This window comes from Pristis pectinata, chromosome 2 (genome assembly GCF_009764475.1).
Source record: "Pristis pectinata isolate sPriPec2 chromosome 2, sPriPec2.1.pri, whole genome shotgun sequence".
NCBI classification, from domain to species: Eukaryota; Metazoa; Chordata; class Chondrichthyes; order Rhinopristiformes; family Pristidae; genus Pristis; species Pristis pectinata.
This window is the reverse complement of record NC_067406.1, coordinates 107,259,468-107,284,733: the sequence shown is the minus strand read 5'-3', so window position 1 is coordinate 107,284,733 and position 25,266 is coordinate 107,259,468. Positions and strand designations below refer to the sequence as shown.

At 41.4% G+C, this 25,266-nt stretch overlaps 1 protein-coding gene across 7 annotated transcripts in view; it reads right to left on the bottom strand.

Moving 5' to 3' along the window:
• Positions 1-25,266, bottom strand: part of rapgef2b (Rap guanine nucleotide exchange factor 2b) — a 290,810-nt gene that overhangs the window by 123,004 nt on the left and 142,540 nt on the right. The window contains exon 1 of one of the 7 annotated variants that reach the window (XM_052009288.1): positions 21,095-21,130. The exons of the other annotated variants lie outside the window; for them this stretch is intronic. The gene's annotated coding sequence lies outside the window, so the exon portion shown is untranslated. Of the gene's footprint in view, positions 1-21,094; positions 21,131-25,266 lie in introns of those variants that run through there. 7 annotated transcript variants of the gene reach the window in all.

Sequence of the window (25,266 nt, the reverse complement as noted above, 5' to 3'; positions counted from 1 at the left end):
AAGAACTGCCTAGGCCCTTTCAGACGATATTTAAGAATCAACCAGCTATGTTAGTTGCCTCGATTCACATATAAAGTACATCAAGGACAGCAGATTCTTCCATTTGACACAAGCGGCAATTAGAACTCAATGCGAATAAATGGGTGTATACGCCTCACTTGCCCTTTGCAAATGTAAGGGAACACATGATAACTGGTAGGATACCAAGATGCGTAGAGTCTGCAGATTCCTGAAAATTGGATGGGTAGCTTATATGGTGATGGCGGCATGCAGAATGCTTGCCTTTATTGGCTGAGGGATAACATAAAAGAATTGAGAGATCATGTTGGAACTGTTAAGTTGAGCTACAGTTACAATACAGTGTACTATCCTCATCACCACATGACAGGAAATGTGCCTTGGGTACATTGTTCTAAATATAAATACATATTTGACAGACCTGCAATTAACTTAGAGAGATACAACATGGAAGCAGGCCCTTTGGCCCATCAGGTCCATGCCGACAATCAACCACCTATTTACACTAATCTTACATTAGTCCCATTTTTTTATTCCCCTCAAATTCTCATCAACTTCACTCACATTCTGCCACTCACCCACACACAAGGGGTAAATTACAGCAGCCAATTAACCTACCAACTGCACATCTTTGGGATGGTTGGTAGTTTAATTAGCCACCATAAACACTGCACAGATACTGTACCACCCAATGAAAGGTGATCTTGCTGAAGCATTAAGATCCTGAGGGGGCTTTAACGCACCAAACATAAGATAACTGAAGATATATACATAATAGCTGATCAGTTCTAATGCAAGGAGACAAAACAGCAAAAATAAAGGTAACTAAAAATCAGTAAATGAATGATTTCTTTACATTAATACATAATTATTGAAGCACTTTCTTTCTTGGTAGGGGCAAGAGTTGTTTTAAATGTTGATATGATTGTTTCTTTAACTATAAGGAACATATATTGATCTTTAACTATAAGCAACATATATTGATCTTTAACTATCTGCAACATACAGTGGCATGCAAAAGTTTGGGCACCCCTGATCAAAACTTCTGTTACTGTGAATAGCTAAGTGAGTAAAAGATGACCTGATTTCCAAAGGGCATAAAGTTAAAGATAACACATTTCTTTAATATTTTAAGCAAGATTACTTTTTTATTTCCATCTTTTACAGTTTCAAAATAACAAAAAGGAAAAGGTCCGATGCAAAAGTTTGGGCACACTGCATGGTCAGTACTTAGTAACACCCCCTTTGGCAAGTATTACAGCTTGTAAACACTTTCTGTAGCCAGCTAAGTGTCTTTCAATTCTTGTTTGGGGGATTTTCGCCCATTCTTCCTTGCAAAAGCCTTCTAGTTCTGTGAGATTCTTGAGCCGTCTTGCATGCACTGCTCTTTTGAGGTTTATCCACAGATTTTCAAAGATGTTTAGGTCGGGGGACTGTGAGGGCCATGGCAAAGCCTTCAGCTTGTGCCTCTTGAAGTAGTCCATTGTGGATTTTGAGGTGTGTTTAGGATCGTTATCCTGTTGTAGAAGCCATCCTCTTTTCATCTTCAGCTTTTTTTTAGACAGTGTGATGTTTGCTTCCAGGATTTGCTGGTATTTAATAGAATTCATTCTTCCCTCTACCAGTGAAATGTTCCCTGTGCCACTGGCTGCAACACAAGCCCAAAGCATGATCAATCCACCCCCGTGCTTAACAGTTGGAGAGGTGCTCTTTTCAAGAAATTCTGCACCCTTTTTTCTCCAAACATACCTTTGCTCATTGCAGCCAAAAAGTTCTATTTTAACTTCAACAGTCCACAGGACTTGTTTCCAAAATGCATCAGGCTTGCTCAGATGTTCCTTTGCAAACTTCTGACACTGAATGTTGTGGTGAGGACGCAGGAAAGGTTTTCTTCTGATGAGTCTTCCATGAAGGTCATATTTGTGCAGCTCTCGCTGCACAGTAGAACAGTGCACCACCACTCCAGAGCCTGCTAAATCTTCCTGAAGGTCTTTTGCAGTCAAACAGGGGGTCTTGATTTGCCTTTCTAGCAATCCTACGAGCAGTTCTCTCGGAAAGTTTTCTTGGTCTTCCAAACCTCATCTTGACCTCCACCGTTCCTGTTAACTGCCATTTCTTAATTACATTACGAACTGAGGAAACGGCTACCTGAAAACGCTTTGCTATCTTCTTATAGCCTTCTCCTGTTTTGTGGGCATCATTTATTTTAATTTTCAGAGTGCTGGGCAGCTCCCTAGAGGAGCCCATGGCTGCCGATCGTTGGGACAAGGTTTGAGGAGTCAGGGTATTTATAAAGCTTTGAAATTTGCATCACCTGGCCTTTCCTAACGATGACTGTGAACAAGCCATAGCCCAAACAAGCTAATGAAAGTCTGAGACCTTGGTAAAAGTTTTGCATGGTGCTCCTTTCCTTTTTTCACTCTAAAATTGTACAAAACAAAACTAATACACTAACCTTGCGTAAAATGTTGAAAAGAATGTTTCACCTTTATGACTTTTGGAGATCAGTTCATCTTCTACTCACTTAATTATTCACAGTAACAGAAATTTTGACCAGGGGTGCCCAAACTTTAGCATGCCACTGTATATAGAGGTGGAACATTTAGTCAAGAGGGAGGATGAAGCATACTTAAAGCTTAGGAAGCAAAAATCAGACAGGGCTCCTGAGAAGGAGCTTAAGGGACTTAGGAGAGCTAGAAGGGGACATGAGAAGGCTTTGGCGAGTAGAATCAGGGAAAATCCCAAGGTGTTCTACATGTACGTGAAGAACAGGAGGATGACTAGGGCGAGCGTAGAACTGCTCAGGGATAAAAGGGGAAACATGTGCCTGGAGGCTGAGGAGGTAGGGGAGGTCCTTAATGAATACTTTGCTTCAGTGTTCACCAAGGAGAGGAACTTAGAGGAATGCAAAGTCATTATAGAACAGGCTAATGTGCTACAGCAGGACGAGGTTAAGAAGGAGGTAGCGTTGAAGCTTCTGAAAAACATTAGGATAGACAAGTCCCTGGGGCCAGATGGGATATACCCCAGGTTACTACAGGAAGAGAGGAAGGAGATTGCTGGGGCATTGATGATGATCTTTGCGTCCTATCTGGCCACAGGAGTGGTAGCAGAGGATGACAGATGTTGTTCTGTTGTTCAAGAAAGCTAATAGGGATAACCCTTGGAATTCTGGACCAGTAAGTCTTACATCAGTGGTGGGCAAACTATTGGAGAGGACTCTTAGGGACAGCATCTACAAACATTTGGAGAAACATATCTTATTAGGGATAGTCAGCATGGCTTTGTGGGGCAGGTCATGCCTCACAAGCCTAATTGACTTTATTGAGGAGGTGATGAAGGTAGAGTGGTGGATGTGGTGTATATGAACTTTAAGGCATTTGACAAGGTTCCCCATGGTAGGCTCATCCAGAAAGTCACGAGGCATGGCATCGATTGAAACTTGGCTGCGTGGATTCAGAATTGTCTTGCCCACAAAAGGCAGAGGGTGATAGTAGATGGAGCATATTTTGCCTGGAGGTCAGTGACTAGTGGTGTTCCGCAGGGATATGTTCTGGGACCCCTACTCTTTGTGATTTTTATAAATGACTTGGATGAGGAAGTGGAAGGGTGGGTTAGTAAGTTTGCAGATGACACGAAGGTTAGTGGCGGTGTGAATAGTGTAGAAGGTTGTCGTAGGTTACAATGGGATATAAACAGGATGCAAAGCTGGGCAGATAAGTGGCAGATGGAGTTCAATCCAGAAGCGTGAACTGATACACTTTGAAAGATCAAACTTGAAGGCAGAGTACAAGGTTAATGGCAGGATTCTTAACAGCATGGAGGAACAGAGGGATCTTGGGGTCCACGTCCATAGATCCTTCAAAAGTTGCCACGCAAGTTGATAGGGTGGTTAAAGCACCATATGGTGTGTTGGCCTTCATTAGTTGGGAGACTGAGTGCAAGGGCCGTGAGCTAATGTTGCAGCTCCAAAAAACTCTGGTTAGACCACCCTGTGTTCAGCTCTGGTCGCTTCATTATAAGAAGGATGTGGAAGCTTTAGAAAGGGTGCAGAGGAGATTTACCAGGATGTTGCCTGGATTAGAGAATGCGTCTTATTATGTCAGGTTGAGTGAGCTAGGGCTTTTCTTTTTGGAGAGAAGGAGGTTGAGAGGCGACTTGATAGAGATGTATAAGATTATGAGAGACATAGATAGAGTGGACAGCCAGCACCTTTTTCTCAAGACAGCAATGGCCAATACCAAAGGACATCTGTTTAAGGTGAGTAAAGGAAAGTTTAGGGGAGATGTCAGAGGTAGGTTTTAATTTTTTTTATATACAGAGAGTGATCCGTGCGTGGAACACACTGCTAGGTGTGGTGGTAGAGGCTGATACAATAGGGACATTTAAGAGACTCTTAGATAGGCACATGGATGTAAGAAAAATGGAGGGTTAAAGACTGTGTAGGAGGAAAGGGTTAAATTGATCATGGAGTAGATTTATATAGGTTGGCACGACATTGTGGGCCGAAGAGCCCGCACGGTGCTGTACTGTTCTACGTTCTATAAATGATCCTGAGGGATCTTGACAAGATGGATTTGGAGAGGACTATCTTCTTTTGAGAGTATCTAGAACCACACCTCGATGATGAAGGGTTATTGAACCAAAGCATTGATTTCCACCCCTGCCCCCCTCCATTTCACAGCTGCTGGCTGACTTGCTGAGCATTTCCACGTGAAAAAGTTGCTCCTCAAGTCCCTTTTAAATCTTTCCCCTCTCACCCTAAACCTATGCCCCCTAGTTTTGCATCCCCTACCCTGGGGAATAGATTCTTACTATCCACCTTATCTATGCCTCTCATCATTTTAAACACTACGTTCTCCTACGTTCCATGGAACAAAGATCTAGCCTGGCCAACCTCTCCCTATAACTCAGACCCTCTAGTCCTGGCAACATCCTTGTAAATATCCTCTGCACTCTTTCCAGTTTTCAAGTCTTTCCTACAACAGGGTGACCAAAACTGTACACAGTACTCCAAGTGCAGCCTCACCAATGACTTAAACAACTGCAACATAATGTCCCAACTCCTATAGACAATGCCCTGACTGAAGATGGCCAGTGTGCTGAAAGTCTTTTTCACCACCCTGTCTACCTGTGAAGCCACTTTCAATGTACTATGCACTTGTAGTCCTAGGTCCCTCTGTTCCATTACACTTCCTAGTGCCCTACCAGAGCATGGTGTTCTATAATTCCACAATAATTTCCATCAATCCCACCCTTCACTGCTGGAATCTTTATTTTCAGCGGATCACATAATAAAGACATTAACACTAAAAGAGAGCTAGGCCTACCAAGAGGCTTCATAAGGCACCCCTTGCTTTAACCTAGGTTAAAGACTAGCGGAATAACTGAAAGATATCAATGTGCCAGCTAACAGACAGTTGCATCAGCCTGGGGCCTTGGCAATACGGCAATGAAGTTAGCAGGAATTGGACCTCAAGAAATGCGCCCTTATTTAATTAATTGTGAAGTTAGTAAACTTGAATATATAATCTGAATACCAAGTCAGAATATCTCAGAAAAAGAGAATTTGTAAGACAAATGCCTTTTGCACATTTGTCAGCACATTGCTTTCCTTTGAAGAGAATTAAACATTGGCTTCTGATTCTTCAATGCACACACTGCAGCATATTGTAATTGCTTTTCCAGCATTTTTTGATGTAAATTTGCCCTTGAGGATGAGAACACGCAACAGTCTTAACAGGGCATTAATCACCACACACCCACTGCAGAAAAAATGCTGGGATAGTCCAAATACCACATTCAAAGATTGCAAGAAATACTCCGCCACAAATCACATTCATTTAATAAATGCTTTTACAGAGGCTGCTCTGGATTCTAACAAATTGGTTACCACTGAAAGAAAGAACATTACATGATTAAGTTATTTTCAAAGGCATGAAGGAAAGCTATGGAAGAAATTGCTCCAGTGTTGCACTTACACCTGTGACAACAGGCTCTGCCTGCTCTTACAAATAAGCGATGATTAATGTTCAATTCCAGTATGCCAAAAAATAGTTGGATGAGGAAAAAGGGAGCTGAATATTTGCAAAAAATACTTGATTATTTAAAATAAGAGATGAACTTCTATGTGAATAGATGATGAAAATTAAAAAGGACGAGCTGAGGCAAGTGTGTAAACCATTTATGGACTGTGGGCACCACTGGCAAAGCCAACATTCAATAGTTATCCCTAACTACTCAGGAAAAGGTGAAGAGCTACCTTCTTGAACTACTGCAGTACTCTGAGAAAGATACCCTCACAACACCGGAAGAAATTAGGAAGAAATTCCAGGATTTAGACACAGTAATGATAAAGGAATAGAAAATACACTTCCAAGTAAGAATAGTTTACAACTTAGACAAGAACACCTGCTGGTAGCAATGTTCTCATGCACTTGTTGTCTTGGTGGTGGAAGGTGAAGTACTGGGGGTGCAACACTCAGCAGATAAATGCTGAGTCTTCCATTATTCCTGGCTTGTTCCATTTAGATAATGATCAGCCTTTAAAGAATTAGAAGGCAAGTTGTTCGCTGCAGGATACCAGCCTGAGTCCCACTCTCACGTGTCCAACACTTATACAACCAAAGAACTGTGTTTATGTCTAAATGATTTTGTTTTGGCATAGTCTGACGAAGTTGCTTAGTTCAGTACTCAAGTGCGGATTTGGTGCAAGCATTAAAAGTTACAACTTCCTGTCACAGCTGATTACACTTTGTACAAAAAAAAACTGGGATGTTGTCTAACGTGCTTTAGTCAGTGATCTGCTGGAATTCATTTTGATTACACTCAACATCAGAAGAATTCCATAAAATTTTGGATTTTGTCCTGAACCAAATATTGGGATTTTTTGGCTTCTCTGAGAAATTGTATGCTACTGGTGGGAGGAGTGTGTTGGAACTCAGTGCTCAATGCAACAAGGCAAGCTATATAAACCAGCTGATCTTGTCTGTTATTTTTGGATGTTCATATTCTTTCTAGGAAATCGACAAGCATTCCAGGATCCCATTGACTATTATGTAAAGATCTTTAGTTGTGGAAATTCCACTTACAAGGCCATACCAAGTTCTTCTCAGGTCATCCACTATAATGTTTATTACGTCAATACAGATTATGATAACATGAATAACAAAATTATCTTTGCATCCAAGCAGATCCTATTTCCTTAGAGAAAACAGAAATAAGAAAATGTGAAAATTAGTCATTTTTGTTAGAAAACAGAAAACAGTATTTTTAAATGGTGAGAAACTAGTGCACAACATTCCTTGATGTGTTGGCTCATGAAACAGAGTATAAACAGTGTAAGCACAGCAAGCAATTAGGAAGACAAATGGTATGTTGGCTTTAAATGGTAGGTGGCTGCCATGCAAAAATAAGGAAATATAGCTACAAAGTGTACATGCTTTTTGTGACATCAATCCTCAAGTACTTTACAGTTTTCGACTCCGTATGAGGATAGACTTGCACTTGAGGAAATGCAGCACATATTCACTAGATTTCATTGCTGGGATAAGGAAGTTGTCCTATGAGAGATTGAGAAATATTGGCCTATATTCACTGGACTTTAGCAGAATGAGATGTACTTTCATACAAGATTTTAAAATGGACTGACAGGATAGATGTTAAGAGACTATCCCTTTCAGCTGCAAATCCATAAATAGATGAAACAGAGTCAGGAGTCAAGAAGCTAAAAATGGAATCAAACTTAAAACAAAAAACATACAATTGCACAAAGAAATGTGCCAGATCAGAATACTGGATAAAATTTAGGGCAGCACATATAAAACAACAAAGAATGACTAATAAGGAAGAAAACATTTAGGATACAAATTAAAGTCAGCCACAATTATGAAAACAGATAATCAGAGTTTTGACAGATATATACATATATACAAGAGTTAAGGTGAACAATGTTTCTATATAAAGTGAGTCTGGGGAATTAATAATTGGCAGGTGAATTAAACAGGTATCTTGCCTCAGTCATCACGATAGAGAACATAAGTAACATCCCAGAAATAGCTGGAAGTTAGGAGGTAACTCAGGAAAATTAAAATCAAGTGCTGCTGAGCAAATTATTGGAGCTGCAAGTTGACAAGTCAGGGTCAAGATGGACTTCAAAGCAGCAGCAAGTGGGATAGTTGATTTTAATTTCCCAATTTTTCTAGATTTCTTTTTATTCATGAAGGGAGTAAGAGAAAGCAGAAAATTGCAGATAAGTTAACTAAATACTTGTGACAGGGAAAATGTTAGAAGCTATTATTGAAGTTATTATAGCTGAGCACTTAGGTGAAAAAACCAAGGTAAACAGGCAAAGTTGATATAATCGTAGATTTGCTAAAGTGAAATAATATTTTTCCAATTTACTGGAGTTCTTTGAAAAGTAATATGTGCTATGGATAAAGGAGAACTAGTGGATATTGGATTTCCAGAAAGAATTTGATAAGGTGCCACATCAAAACTTAATTTTGAAAAATAACATCTCATGGCAAAAGGAGTAACATTCTGAATAAAGATTGGGTACCTACAAGAAACAGAGAATAGGCTTAAATAAGCTTTTTTTCTGGATGGCAAGATGTAATGAGTGGTGTGCCACTGGGATCTCAACTATTTACTATTTATGTAAATAATTTATTAAAATTGGTTCATTTAGCCAAGTTTAAAAAAACACTATCTAAATGGTGAGGTTTTACAGAGCTCTGAGATGCTGAGGGAACTGATTGTCCAAAAAGCTAGTATGCAAGTAAAGCAAGCAATTAGAAAAACTTACAGGATGTTATTCTTTATTGTTGGGGAGAAGAATACAAAAGTAGGAAGATTTTATTTCTGATTTATAGGGCTTCTGGAATACTATGTACAGTATCTCCTTATTTAAAGAAGGATGTTAATGCATTGGAAACAGTTTTGAGAAGGTTAACTAAATACCTGGAATGGACAGGTTGTCTCATGAGGAAGGGTTAGATCAGCTAGGACTGTATCTGCTGGTGTTCAGAAGAGGGAGAGATAATTTGGAACATCTAAGATTCTGAGGGATCTCAACAGGGTGAATATTTCTTCTTGTGGGAGAACCTAGAATGAGGGATATCACTTAAAAATAAGGAACCACCCACCCACTTAAGAGAGAGATGAGGGAAAAATGTTCTCTCTTAGGTGATTGAGAGTCCTTGAAATTCTCTCCCTCAAAAGGTAGTGGGGAAAGTCTTTAAATGGAATAGATGGATATTTGATGAGCAATGGGATGAGAAGTTACCACAGGCAGAAAAAAATGCAGAGTTGAGTTTACAATCAAATCAGAAATGATATTAGTAAATGACAGAGCAGGCTTGAGGGGCCATTTGGCATATTACTGATCCTGTTTCATATGTAGAACAATCAATCATTTGGGACTGAGATGAGTAAGAATTAATATTCAAGAGAGTTGAAACTATTTGGACTTCTCTAGTGCAGACGGTTATGGATGCTCAGCCATTGTGTGTATTCATGGATGAGAATAAGAGATTTTTAGGCACTAAGGGAATCAAACTTTGTGAGGATCGTAAGGCCTTAATAGTTAGGCAGTAAAGTCTTGGGGCCACATGACTTCTTTGGTCTTTACTTATTATGTTCTAATATAACTGAAGTGGTTTGTTATGGCTCTTCACATTTCAATGAGACAATCACACTTAAGAGTGTCTATTGATGTGCTAAGTTGCATATGTTTTACATCATGTAACTAGGGTCTAAATTTCAAAGGCAGCCAATCAGTTGACTGAAGTGTGCATGCGAAATGAAAAAATCTGAAATGTGAATTTTCAGCGTCTATTATTAGCACTTGCTGCAAGGTTCCAGATGAGCATCAAAGCACTTTACAGGAAACGTCATCATGAACAGAAACCTTGTCTCTTACTCCTTCCCCAGACATGATCTATGCTAAAATAGTATTCTTTGTCACTGGTGACAACACAGGAAGAGAGATAGTTAAGATCATTTGTTTCCATATTAATAAGAATCAAAGCTCTGGTACCCACTGTGTGTGATGAAAACTGCGGCTAGATTAAAAGAAAACCATGGGTAGAGAATCAAAGTTGATAATTCTTTTATCAGAAAGGTCACTGGCCTGAAACATCAACGTTATTTCTCTCTCCAATGATTTTACCTGACCTGCTCAGGATTTCCAGTATTTTCTGTTTATATTTCTGCAGTAGTTTGCTTTTGGTTTAAAAGAAAAATGTACTGGTCCCTACAAAATGCCAATTTAGTTTCCATGCTCTCCAAGTCCAAATCACAACAAAAAATTACATTATAACCACAGATAAGGAAGGCTAATAATGCTAACAAAGAGCTGGCATGGTCATGATGGGTGAAGATATCTCCATCTGTGATTCTGGATTGGCTTTCTTTCTATTATCTCCATTGTGACGGTTTAGGGATAACTCTTAAATGAAGGTTGGCAACTGCATTCATTTGCCGGATAAAAAGAACATCTGTATATCCCACAAACACAAGTCCTTGTGAATATCAATTCAACCAAATTTGGCTGCTCCTTGCTCATGCCAATGGCAATTAGACGTTAAACATGCTTTGCTTTTGACTTACTGCATCTTTACAGGGAGGAGATTGACTAGCTCCCAACTTTTCTCACCATCTACTGCAACTAGTCAGGGCCTACCACTGAAGCAACAACAAGCAGAATTACTAGCACAATACATGTTTGTAGTAGTTATATTAGCAGTACAAATTTAAGCAAGTTTTCGAGAACATATCCATCGTGACACTTTAGGGTTAACTCTTAACGAAGGTTGGCAACTGCATTCATTTGCCAGCTATTGAGCATATCTATTTGCTCCTCCTTGACATCCATCAACCCTTTCATAAGTAGCAGTGCTTCACACATCTCTGCTCACCCTCTGCCTTCACTGTCTAACTATCCTTCGGATTTCTTTCTTTGAGTAGCCCAAGCTTCTCCAAAAGCTTCACTTCATCGTTTATATGAGGATATCTTTAGTTGGAATTGGCATATTACTTATTTGTTCTCTTATCAACCTTGCAAGGAAATATTTCTTTAAATGATTTACTACTTAGTGCTCAACCTAGGTTTGAAGCACATTTGTGTTTTTAAAACTTCACACCTCTTCTTCATTTGTCCTCCTGTGACTCTGCTTAAAGAATTTATTTGATACATAGTCTACATCACTGCATTTTTTCCCCAGGTTCCTCTCTGTTGTAGTAAAACTTGCAGCAAGAATGCTTTTAACCGAAAATAAATGACTATTAAAGAGTTCAGATGGCAATTTTGTGGCTTTCTCACAACATTTGACAAAGCTCCACATCCCAAATGGAATCAGATTTTTTAATGAACTTTTAAAACAAGTTGTGAACTGAAGAAAATGCCAGAGAAGCTGGCAAGTATTTGCTGAACTTTAACTATTAGTATATTATTGTCACGTGTACCAAAAAACAGTGAAAAACTTAGTTTTGCAAGCTATCCATACAGATCATTTCAAAACATAGGTACTTTAAGGTAGTATAAGGGAAAAACAAAAACAGAATGCAGAATGTAGCATTACGGTTACAGTTACAGAGAAAGTGCAGTGCAGGTAGACAATAAGGTGCATGGGCCATGACGAGGTCAAGAGTTCATCTTTAACATACAAGATGTCCATTCAAAAGTCTTATGACAGCAGGCTAGAAACTGTCTTTGAGCCTGTTGGTGCATGTTTTCAAGCTTTTGTATCTTCTGCCGGACGGAAGGGGGAGAAGACAGAATGTCCAGGGTGGGAGGGGTCTTTGATTATGCTGGCTGCTTCTCCAAGGCAGCAAGAAATGCAGACAGAGTCCATGGAGGGGAGGCTGGTTTTCATGATTGACTGAGGTGTGTCCACAACTCTCTGCAATTTCTTGCAGTCTTGGGCAGAGCAGTTGCCATACCAAGCTGTGATGCATCCAAATAGGATGCTTTCAATGGCAAATCTATAAAACTTAGTGAGGGTCAACAGGGACATAACAAATTTCCTTAGCCTTCTGAGGACCTGTTTCTTTCTCTTAATCCCCGTGGTCTGATTGTCCACTAGACTTACAAATCCACATGAAAGATGTAACCTAAGCTCCACCATGTCCGAATTCATCCCAAAACCTTTGGAAATGTTAACGCTCAAACTAAACCATTGTTGAAATGGTATCTGCTCATTACTTTTTCAGAACACCTTGACATGACAATGGTCAAAACACAGAGTTGAAAAGACTCATTCACTGAAACAGGAGTGAGAAAGAGCCACTTCACAGATTTACACTGAAAGACAAGGTTAAGATAAAGATGGTAAAGATAAAGATAAAGGGGTTGGGTTTGCATCATTCAATCCGTCCTAGCATGTTTATTGTATTATTAAAGAGGTTCAGGATAAACTTCAATAGCTTGCATGAATGGTCTCCTGCATAGTGGAAGCAGAGTCCTCCCACTGATGGTTGGGATGAGTTTTGTTTAAAATCATCTAGAGTTAAAGAAAACAAAACCTTAACGGGCAGCCTGCAAGGAAATTGTGCACAAAGGTGAACACCTGAAAAGATGTCTGCCAGAATAAGTTGCCTTCAGACTCAGAGTCAGACAGAAGTATATTTGACTTAAAGCTGTGTGAGGTCGTCTCAATATATAGGTCAAATTTGGTTTCTTCGCAGTATTTTACATAACATGCTCTTCAGTAGTTTCTTATTATATCATCTGTAGCATGTGTTTCTATTATTTCATTTCCTCAGTCTTAGTAAACTTCTGGGTTGAACTACTATGTGAGCCTTGACTAGTTTTACCCCATCCGGACTGGTTTTCAGGCCAAGCTCAGAGAATGCATGCAAGAGATACTCTGGCATTTTAAAAAAATATATATACATCCTCTAAGCCATTCTCCACCTGGACAGCACAATGGTTCAGTTCTGACCTCGGGTGCTGTGTGTGGAGATTGCACGTTCTCCGTGTGACTGCGCAGGTTTCCTCTGTGCGCTCCATTTTCTTCCCACATGGGCAGGCACAGTAGTGTAGCGGTTAGCACAACGCTTTACAGTGCCAGTGACCCAGGTTCAATTCCAGCCGCTGTCTGTAAGGAGCTTGTACGTTCTCCCCATGTCTGTGTGGGTTTCCTCCGGTTTCCTCCCACATTCCAAAGACGTACGGGTTAGGAAGTTGTGGGCACGCTATGCTGGTGCCGGAAGCATGGCAACACTTGTGGGCTGCCCCCAAAACACTCCACGCAAAAGATGTACTTCACTGTGTGTTTCGATGTATATGTGACTAATAAAGGTATGTACCTTATCTATCTATCTATCACATCCCAAAGACACGAGGGTTGGTAGGTTAAGTGACCACTGTAAATTGCCCCTAATGTTTAGGTGAGTGATAAAGAGTTTGGGGAGAGTTGATGAGAATATGGAGATAATAAAACATTACTCCCTTTTTATGTAGAATTAGTACAAACGAGTGCTGGTGATTGGAGCTGACTCAGTGGGCCAAAAGGATCCATTTCAGTGTTGTATTTCTATGGTTCTATAACTTATTCTTGTTAGATTTACACATAACATTTCTTCCTATAACATAAAATCACACTCTTAGGAGTGACGAGGAGGTGTGAAGGAGTGAGATAGATCGGCTGGTTGAGTGGTGTCGCAACAACAACCCCTTGCACTCAATGTCAGCAAGACTAAGGAATTGATAGTGGACTTCAGGAAGGAAAAGTTGGGAGAACACACACCAGTCCTCATTGAGGGGTCAGCGGTGGAAAGGGTGAGCAGCTTTCAGTTCCTGGGCGTCAACATCTCTGACGACCTATCCTGGGCCCAACACATTGGTGCAATCATGAAGGCGGCACCCAGCAGCTCTACTTTGTTAGGAGTTTGAGATTTAGTATGTCAGTAAAAACTGTTACAAATTTCTATAAATATATAGTGGAGACCATTCTGACTGATTGCATCACAGCTTGGTATGAAAGCTCCAATGCACAGGGTCACAAAAGACTGCACAGGGTTGTAGATTTAGCCAATACTATCACAGGCACAACGCTCCCCACCATCGAGGACATCTTCAAGTGGTGGTGCCTCAAGAAGGCTATATCCATCACTAAGCACCCTCACCATCTGGGACATGCCCTCTTCTCATTACTACCATCAGGGGGGAGGTACAGGAGCCTGAAGACCCACACTCAACGATTTAGGAACAGCTTCTTCCCCTCCACCATCAGATTTCTGAACAGTCCATGAACACAGCCTCATTATTCCTTCTTTTTGCACAATTTGTTTTGTCAGTTATAGTAATTTTATGTGTTTGCACTGTACTGATGCTGCAAAACAACAGATTTCATGTCACATAAGTCAGTGACAATAAACCTGATTCTGATTATGAGGAGGATATATATTATCCTCCTCATAATCAGCCTGTCACATTCAGAAGGGCTGCCTCAGGTTTCATAAGACACACACACACCCTATATCATCCAGCACCATGTTGTCTCCGAAAAAAGATGAAAACCTGATTAAAAAAACCATGCAAAATAAGAAGGGAAAAATGTGAAAATTACTCACAAACCTACTGCAGGAACAGCATCTATTCATCATTCACCTATTCATTGATGCTCAGGTTGGGTGCTTCAACCCTAGAGTACAATACATCCTTGGTCCAAAAACGGACAAGTAAACTGAATTATTTTGCATATACACATTTCTTTATGTATTTTTTTTATATATATAGCATTGAGTGAGGCCATTGTGCCCATCAAATCCATGCAAGCTCGTCGAACAATTCGTTTTCCCACTTCTTCCCATAAAGTTTTTCTCTCACAGATTCATCAACTCAACCCTAATTCTCCCATCACCCAACGAACACTGGGATAAACTGCAATAACCAATTAACCTACAAACCAGGATCTCTTTAAAATGTGGGGGGAGACTGGAAGACCCAGAGGAAGCTTAAGCAGCAACAGGGAGAACGTACAAACTCCACACAGAAAGTACCGGATGTCAATATCGAACCTCGGTAGCTGGTGCTGAGAGGCAGCAGCACTAGTAGCTGCACAATATTATGCCACAAGGTGAGAATGATTGACTGTGACATCAAGGTACTATTTGGCCAGGCATGGCAGTTAGGAGCCCTACTAAGACAGAAATTTATGGAAATCATAGGGAAAAAGGAAAGAAAGATCGTTGCATTTCTTTAGGTCAATCTCAACCACAGGGTACTGTTGCAGCAGTTCTTGAGGGCAGACTCCAAGGCCCACGATTAGTGATTTACCTTCTACCATAAGTTTAAAGTCAAGCTGATAAATATGCACATCACACAAGGGTCATCCACAGATCATCATTATCATCAAGAGATTCTGAACACCTCCCATTGAAACTTAAGGGCATTAGCAACACCAAATACTCCACTGATCACAACCTACATGACCACTGAAACTCACTAGACCACCCACATAAATACTGTGGTTAACAGAGCATAGATCCTGCAGAATGACTCATTTCCTTTCTCTCCAAAGTATTTCCTTGATCTAACAAGTCATAGCATGGAACTCTCTTCACTTTCTGGATGAGCTGCATCAACAATATACAACTGCAGTTTCAATGGTTGGATCTTCCAGGACCTATTGCGCTACCCAAAATTACCATCCACATACCCCACCAGTCCTTGTCCACAAAGATTGCAGAGAATCAATTTTACCGATCTTTCACACCAGGACTTGGGTGGTGAGTTCCAGACTACAAGCCATAAGGCAGTGTAGTCCCATGTCTACAGTCTTGGACCACTCCAGACAGGCTTCAAAAAACAAGTCAGAGATATTTAAAAATTACTAAGATAAAAACAGAAAGCAAAATACATGAGGGAGAACTAATGGATATGGTGTATTTGGATTTTCAGAAGGCCTTTGATCAAGTCCCAAATAAGAGGTTGGTGTGCAAAATTAAAGCAGATGGGAATGAAATAGTATGGGTTGAACCAGCATGGACTAAAAATTGGCAAGTAAGAGAGCAGGAATAAATGGGACTTCCTCAGGTGGTGGGCAGTGACTTGTGGGGTACCAGTGGGAACAGTGTTTAGACTCCAGCATTCATAATACATTTCAGTTATTTGAATGCAGGGACCAAAAGTAATACGTATTTCTAATTTTGCTGAAGTCACAAAACTGGGTAAAATAGAGTTCTGAAAAGGATGCAAAGAGGCCTCATGGAAAATGTTAAAATATAATGATACCAGTCACCGAAAGCAACAACAAAGGTACAGCAAGCAGGTAAAAAGCTTTCAGTGCAAGAGGTTTTGAGTATAGGAGCAAGGTTATCTTACTACAATTATATAGAGGCTTGGTGAGGTCATACATGGGAGTATTATGTGCAGTTTTGGTCTCCTTACCTATAAAAAGGTATACTTTCCTTAGAAGGAGAATAGCAAAGACTCACCAGCATTCCTGGATGGCAGGATTGTCAAATGAGGGAAAATTGGGATGAATGGGCCTGTATCCACTACAGTTTAAAGTAACGAGAGGGGATCCAGTTTGAAACGTACAAAATTCTGACAGGGCTAGGGAAACCAGATGTGGGGAGGACGTTTCCCCAATCAATGGGAGAAAACCTAGAAACAAAAGAGACTGAGTCTCAGGATACAAGATAAATCATTTAGGACTGAGATGCAAAGAGATACTCTTCACATCAACCAAAGCCAGTGGTAATGAGTTCCACATTCTCATTATTTTTTAGCGAAAGTTTCATTTGAATTTCCTATTAGATTAATAGAGTCACAGAATCAGAGTCATATGGCACAGACACAGGCACTTCAGTAAAGCATAAAATATTTATCTATACTAATCCTGTTTACCAGCACTTGGATTGTAACCTTGTATTTGAATTGGTGATTCAAATGCACTGCTAGATACTTCTTAAGTGCTGCGAGTGCACCTGCCTCCATCACCCACTCAGGCAATGTATTCCACATTCCAACCACTTTCTGGGTGAAAAGGTTCTTCCTCAGATCCCCTCCAAACTCTTACATTGAACCTATGCCCCATATGTTTTAATATCTTCGCTGTGGGGAAAAGTTTTCCATTGTCTACCCTGTCAATGCTCCCCATAATTTTATTTACCTCTTGAGCCTTCTCTGCTCCCAGGAAAACAAAGCCAGCCCATTCAGTCTCTCCTCATAAATGCCCTTCTTTTATTTTTTAATTTTTTTTAATTCCAAAATAAACTTTATCCATCATAAAAAACAAACTACATACAACAATAAAACAGTGCAAACCTTTACATTCGTGTATGGATCAATCATTAGTGTTACCTTTTTATATGAAAAACACAGCACCGATGCCACTCATGTGGCTCCCTGGGGGCTACCCAATCCCGTATTTACAATACTTAAGGGGCTTTCTCACCTGACCCCACCCCTCCCTCTCCAGTGGCAGAAGAACCCTAAACTGTAGTCCTTCACCACCGAGCCTTGTGTTGGCTGCGCCCAGCTTCAGTGCGTCCCTCAGCACGTACTCCTGCAGCCTGGAATGTGCCAGTCGGCAGCATTCCCCTACGGACATCTCGCAGTGCTGGGAGACCAACAAGTTTTGGGCAGACCAAAGGGCGTCTTTCACCGAGTTGATGACCTTCCAGCAGCAGTTGATGTCCATCTCTGTGTGTGTCCCCGGGAACAGCCCATAGATCACAAAATCCTCTGTTACACAGTTGCTGGGGATGAAACATGACAAGAACCCTTGCATCTTTCGTCACACCCTCCTCGCAAACCCACAGCCCGCAAAGAGGTGGGCGACCGTCTCGCCCCCAGCGCTGTCCTCCTGGGGGCAGCACACACTGGGACTGATGTTTTGACCATACAGGAAGAATTTGACTGGGATGGCCCCTCTCACCGCCAGCCAAGCAAGGTTTTGGTGCTTGTTGGTGAGTTCTGGCGATGAGGCATTCTGCCAGATGGTCTGGACAGTCTGCTCAGGGAACCACCCCATGGTATCCACCGAGTCCTTCTCCTGCAGTGTCTGCGGGATGTTCCGTGCTGACCACTGCCCGATGGACTTGTAGTCAAAGGTGTTGGTCTGGAAGAACTTTTCCACGAGGGACAGGTAGTGCAGCAACATGCAGCTGACTGGGGCGTTGCGTGGCAATGGGGCCAGGCCCATCCTTCGCAACACCGGGACAGGTAGAACCTCGGCCCATAGTGACACAAAGTGCCCACGTACCTTGGTTCCACGCACAGCCTGATGCAGCCATAGACAAAGGTGGTCATCAGGATGAGGGCGACACTTTTGCCCCCATTGTCCAGGGACTTGTGCATGGCCACCCGTCAGACCCACTCCATCTTGGATCGCCAGATGAACCAGAAGACAGCATGGAAGCCAGAGGAGCGAAGAACAGGCCACACCTGCGCCAAGTATAGCAGCCCTGAGAGCGCCTCACACCTGATGACCAAGTTCTTCCCAGTTATTGAGAGTGAGCGCTGTTCCCACTATCCCAGTCTCTGCTTCACCTTCCCAATCAGCTCCCGCCAATTTTTGTTGCACACCCCAGCCTCTCCAAACCAGATCCCCAGCACCTTCAGGTAGTCAGGCCTGACGGTGAAGGGGACGTCGGATTGGTCGGGCCAGTTGCCGAAGAGCATAGCCTCGCTGCTCTTGCGGTTAACTCTGGCCCCTGATGCCAAATCAAACTGGTCGCAGATGCTGATCAGTCTGCGAACTGACCCTGCGTCTGAGCAGAAGACGGCGACGTTGTCCATGTACAGGGAGGTTTTCACCTGGGTGCCCTCACTGCCTGGCAGCATCACCCCTCTGACGCTCTTGTCCTTCCTGATGGATTCAGCAAAGGGTTCTATGCAGCACACGAACAAGACAGGAGAGAGCAGCCCTGCCTGACTCCAGACTTAACGAGGAAGCTGTCTGTTTCCCACCCATTGATTTGGACTGCGCTACTGATGTCTGTGTAGAGTAGTTGGATCCAATTCCTGATTCCCTCCCCAAAGCCCATTTTGGGGAGCACATCCAACATGTACGTGTGTGATATCCTGTCGAAAGCCTTCTCGTGGTCCAAGCTGACCAGGCAGGCGTCCACCCCTCTGTCCTGCACGTAGGCAATGGTGTCCCTGAGCAGCACGAGGCTGTCAAAGATCTTCCCGCCAGGTACAGCACAGGTTTGGTCCGGGTGGATCACCTGTCCCAGAGCAGACTTGACCCTGTTGGCGATGGTCTTGGACAGTATCTTATAATTCATATTCAACAGTGAGACGGGTCTCCAATTTCTGATGTCTGCTTTCTCCCCCTTCTGCTTGTAGATGAGGGTAATAGTGCCCTTCCTCATGGATTCTGACATGCTGCCAGACAGGAGCATAGCGTTGTACACCTCCAGCAAGTCCGGGCCCAACCAGTCCCACAAAGCCAAGTACAACTCCACCAGTAAGCCGTTGCTTCTGGGGTTTTATTCAAATCAAAGGAATGGGCAGAGCCAGTCAGCTCCTCCAAGGTCAGTGGCTGGTCCAGACTCTCCCGCTTGCTGTCATCTAAGACCTCTGTGATAGAGGACAGGAAGTTCTGGGAGGCTGTGCTGTCTGTGGCCTTTTTGTCGTACAGACTGGCATAGAAGGATCTGCAGATCCTTATTATGTTCGTCTGTGAGGATGTTACTGAGCCATCCTCTTCCTTAAGGCTGTGGATCACAGAGCTCCCCCTGTGCACCTTTTGGAAGAAGAAACATGAGCACGTCTCATCCTACTCCACAGACCAGACCCTGGATCAGATGATAACCTTGGAGGACGATGGCCTCTGTGCTGCTCCTGGTCTCCCGGAGCTGGGGAGGGGAGGTTTATATTCTATAGCCCAGCTAATGAAGGCAAGTATCCCACATTCCTTCTGTACCACCTTATCAACCTGTGCTGTCAAATTCAGGGATCCTTGAATTTGTATGCTAACATCCCTCTATTCCTCAATACTCTCTATGGCGTACTATTCATTGTATGTGCCCTAACTTCCTTAAGCAATCTCCTCCTGTTGATTGCTTAAGTCATTTTTCTCAATTTACAAATGGACATGGCAATACTAAACAACATTGAACTTAACAACTGTCACTTGCTGTACTCAAGGATGGACAGACTACATTAACTAAAGCCAAAAGAGACTGCAGATGCTGTGATCGGGAACAAAAAGCAAAACACTGGAAGACCTCAGTGGGTCAAGCAGCATCCGTGAAGGCAAAAAGTGTACGTTGACATTTCAGGTCGAGACTCTGCATCGGGACAGATGCAGGGTCTCAACTTGAGATGGCGACATACACCTTTTGCCTCTACAGATACTGACTGACCCATAGTTCTTCCAGTGTTCTGCTTTTTGTACACTAACAGAATCTTAGGTACCATTAAATAGTCAAAAATGTAATGAAAATACATTCAAATGTAAGTCTAAATGTAAAAGAATCAAAATAATCAATAATATAGAGTGAACATAAAACATGTCCAATTGAGCAACTATTAATGAACTAAACCTTAAAAAGCATTTCTACAGATTCTCAATATTAGTTCACATAACGTCATGAAAAGGTTTATAAATTGTAAAAACAACCTATTACTATTCCACAACAGAATAGTAAAACCCTCAATATTTCATTTAGATTAATTTCTTTCACCCTAATAGAGAAAAATATTATAATGCCCCTTGCTTTAATCAGAATATTTTTGAATTGCAATGCATTTTGAAATGCAAGGTCATTTGCACTATGAGTCATATGGCACTTCAAAATGATCAACCATGTAGGTTTTAAACAAATATCTTGGTGATAATGAATCAATACAATAAATTTTGCTTACATGCCACAATACTGGAAACAAATGAAGATGCATTACAACGAACCAACCAACTTATTCATAATGCCCAAATCCCACTGTATTAAAAAGCATACAATCCCAGCGACAAGAATGTTGATGGAATCAGAACTAAAAGGAGTCATTGTAGCAATATATATAGACAGAAATTCATTACTGGCAGCTGCTTTGCTGGGAACCTGGAGTGAGTCCCTGTTTCTGCTAGCACCCCCACAGCAATGAATCACTCACAGTTCATTGTGGAGAGGCTGTCTGAGAGGGCCTGTGTTGGGTGGACCAGGTCGTGTGGTGTGGCTCCTCAGTACTGATACGTGGAGAATAGTTCTGCAATCTGGCTGGCACAGCGAGTGCAGCTATTGCTGGGGATTGGCAGCAGCTGCTCCTTGTGTTCGCAGGCCAGCTAGTTCCTGAAGTCTCTCTCATCACATTCAATTGGATGTGATTGAAGCTGCTGTCTTTTCCAACCCCTGATTGGCTGCATCGCTCTTTCTATGCCAGAGATTTCCCGAACAAACTCAATGGACAACAACAGCCGTTTAGTTTGTAACCATTGAGAACCAGCCTTGTGCAAAGTGTTTCATGACCATATCCCTGAATTTAGTGTTATGCTTCTTCTTTCTGCATTTCCCATATTATTTCTTGACCTTAACAATTTTTTATTTGGCTTAAACACCACAAATAGATCATGGAGACAACAGGGTGGGTGTAAAATGACCGCTGATTCTGAATCATGAAAATTTTTATAAATTGTAACAACAACCTATTACTATTCCACAACAGAATAGTACTGAAGTGATGGCATTTGTTGCTGACCTCAAACAGAGTTGCTCATAAAGATCTAGCTTTTTTTTTACTTTGACATTAATTTCAATCTGGCACCAGCTACGGGAGTTCTCTGATGTCTTGCAAAATTGCACTCAAGCAAGTTGAACAGACACACAGATTAATGAACTCTCACAGATGGGACAGTGGCTTTGATTTTTAAATAATATTTTAAATATTTTACAGAAAGTAGAATAAAGAATGGGATATTTGACATTAAGACACAAGTTGATTATAAAATTAGTTTCAGAACTATGGAATTTTGAAACAGTTATTCTAAGGAAATTAGAATGTGCAATAATTAGTTTTTTTCGATAACTAAGCTATTTGACAATAATTAGAAACCCTGCACCTCATTCAACTAGGTGCAATAATTCTTAAGAGAGTTTCTTTCAAGGGTTCTTTCAGCAAGAAAAGCACGCAAAAAGTTGAAATTCTCATCAATAAAGTAGAGGCCAGGTATGAGGTGTATCAGACTCTTTCATCAGAGAGGCACTATCCTGCTGCATGGTTCAATGGCAAGTTCAGGGATGGTATGAATGGCAGTCAAATACACCTGAGATGACCTTCAGGGCTTGCATTTTTGACTCCACACACATGGATGTCAACAATTACTCCCTTACACCAGAAAAAGGTGTAGCTTTTGCTTGAAAGAATTCAGCACTTCAAGATTCATCATGTGATCAGACATTCTGTTCTAAAGATCCACTCACTACCTTCTGGGTAAAGATCCACTCACTACCTGTCGATCCCACTCTGCAACTTAAAACGAACTTATTCTCTCTCTTTCCCAGTTCTAAAAAAGGGTCTTCAACTTCAATCATTAACTCCAGCATGAGGATTTTGAACCTATCTGGGTAATTAAGTCTATCCAAAATATTTTTAAGTAGATATTGATCTTGTGACCCTCCTACAGTCCTAATACTTAGTTATACTTTGGTGTCATCCACAGCCTTGTGAATTGTTCCAACATCTAAAAGTAAATTATTCATAAAAATACCAACAGTCAAGATCCTGTCATTTATCCCCAAGGAACACCACTAGTTTACAAACAGACCAAGTTCCATCAGGAACATTTTGCCAACGGGTATTTGGCTAGCTCCTGCTCCAGTGCAGTAGATTTTTTAAAAATTCCCATTATTACCTCACCCTTTTCCTTAACTACACCAAGTCCTCATTATTCACATGGGATATGGGACTGAACTTCCCACAGACACATAAAAAAACAAAAATGCCATTAAATTTACTAGCAATGAAACTAAGGCCACAATGACATACACTAATTAATCCCTCCAAGGATATAACCATTTTTACACAAGCTTCCCTTTGTTTCAAGTTGGCTCCAGCCACAAACCTACCCACATTCCTGACCCCTGGTGTTCTCTGCCTGACCCCAACTGCCAACATAAGACGTCAAATGCAAGCACTGCACGGAAACAGGATTGACTAGTCACCAAAGGGAAGGGTTCTGGAAGAACGTACTATGCTGACCAACAGTCCCAGTAGTACATAGCTGACCTCACAAGTACACAGATAATACGTCAGTGGGTAACAAGGGCAGTGTAACAGTCAAGCACATTTAAAAATGCTCTAAGGGGTGTGGGGGATGGGTAATTAAGTGATAGTAACTCATTTTAAAAATAATCTACCAGTGATCCATTCTGTTTTTGTTAAAATAATTTTTCTGTCAAAGGAGAAACTGCCCAACTCTAACATAGTGAAAATGCTGAATTGATTTTCCACACACTTCCAATTTGTTGGAATGGCTGTTAAACAAATCAACATCCAATGCTCAAATAAGCATAAACTAAGATGTGGATGCACTCACAATCAATGCCTTGGTCCTTTTTTCATTCCTCATCTATAAAACATCATGAGCCATTCTTTCCACCTGGGTACATCCAGATCTAGATTCTTACTGCTATAAATGATAAACCTATACTGCAAAATACTGTTGATCGACAAAGATTCTTAAGTCTTATTCTTACAACAGTGGAACATCCCTTATGTTTGACTCAGATAACACATTGATGATCATCCCTGCAAAGTTACTGAGAATTCTAGAGAAACTGGAAACTGGCGAGGCCTGACGGGAGTATAGAAAGAGAGATAGGGGCAGTGCAATTGATGAAGTCCACATGGATTTCAGTAAGGCCTCTGAAAATGATCCACATTGGAGACAGGTTCAAACGGTTACAGCCCAAGGTATCCAGGATAAGTTAGCCAACTGATCCAAAATTGGCTCGGTGATAGGAGGTAGAGCATCATGGTGGAAGCCTGTGATCGATGTACCACAGGAATCAGTGCTGGGACCCTGGCTGTTATTCACATATGTTAACAATATGTTTGTGAATGTTGGTGATATGTTTAATGTCTGCACATGACACAAATATTGGTGGTGTTGTTGATCATGAAAAGGGGAGTCTTAGGCTACAGGACAATATTGGTGAGTTGGTAAGATGGGCAGAGCAATGTGAGATGGAATTTAACTGTGATATGTGTGAGATAAAGCATTTTAGGAGGATTAATATGGCTAGGACATGCACAGTGAATAGTAGAATCATAAGCAGCATTGAGTAGTAAGATCTTAGTGTACAAGTCCATGGTTCCCCAAAGTTAGGTGCACAGGTAGATAGGATGGTTAAGAAGATCATACAGGACATTTGTTTTCATTAGTTAGGGCACAGAATACAAGAGCAGGGAAGATATGGTACAACTTTGAGATGTTGGTTAGGATACAGTTGGAAACTGTGTGCCATTCTTGACTCCACACTATAGGAAGAGCATGATGTCACAGGAAAAGATGCAGAGAAGATTCACGAAGCTGCTGCCTGGTGAGGAAGTAAAGGGTTAAGAAATTGTGACCGTACATATAACTAATGAAAAAATACCATTCACACTAGCCCCTGACTCAAGACCAGGTGGTTGTCCTAAACAATGAGTGTGAGGTTTGTCTTAAAACAATGAGTGTGAGGTTTGTCTTTGTATCTTTGGCTCCCCAATTGAAATTGGTGTAGCTGCATTGTTCAAGTGTGTGACAAGGATTGTATAAATTAATGCCTGACCCTCTGTATTGTGGAGACCTCCGATAAAGACTCTGCATGAGAGTTAGAGGAGAATTGTCCCTGGCAGTATACTGCTAATAAATGTGTTTTAACAGAATCAATCCGTGGCCCTGTGTGATTTTGCAGCAGGCAGGAGTGGGAACTTAAAATTGGGATAACACTGGGATGGAATGTTTCAGTTCTGAGAAGAGCCTGAATGGGTTGGGTTTGTTTTCCTTGAAGCAGAGAAGGCCGAGAGGGCCTAACAGATGTATACCAAGTTGTGAGGGCACAGACCAAGAAACTTTTCCTCAGGAAAACTGCAAGGTGTGGAGTCATTTTGAACTGCAAAGATGAAATTCTGTTTTGACAAAGTCATTAATGAATTGAAAGCCAACATGACTCCCACAACCGCAGAGATGGTGGGTAAAGGGGACTGAGATGCTTATTACGAAAATGGAGGCAGAGTTTTGGGTGACCTCAGATTCATAGTGGGTGGAAGATTGGGGGTCAGCCAAAATAACATTAAAACAGTCA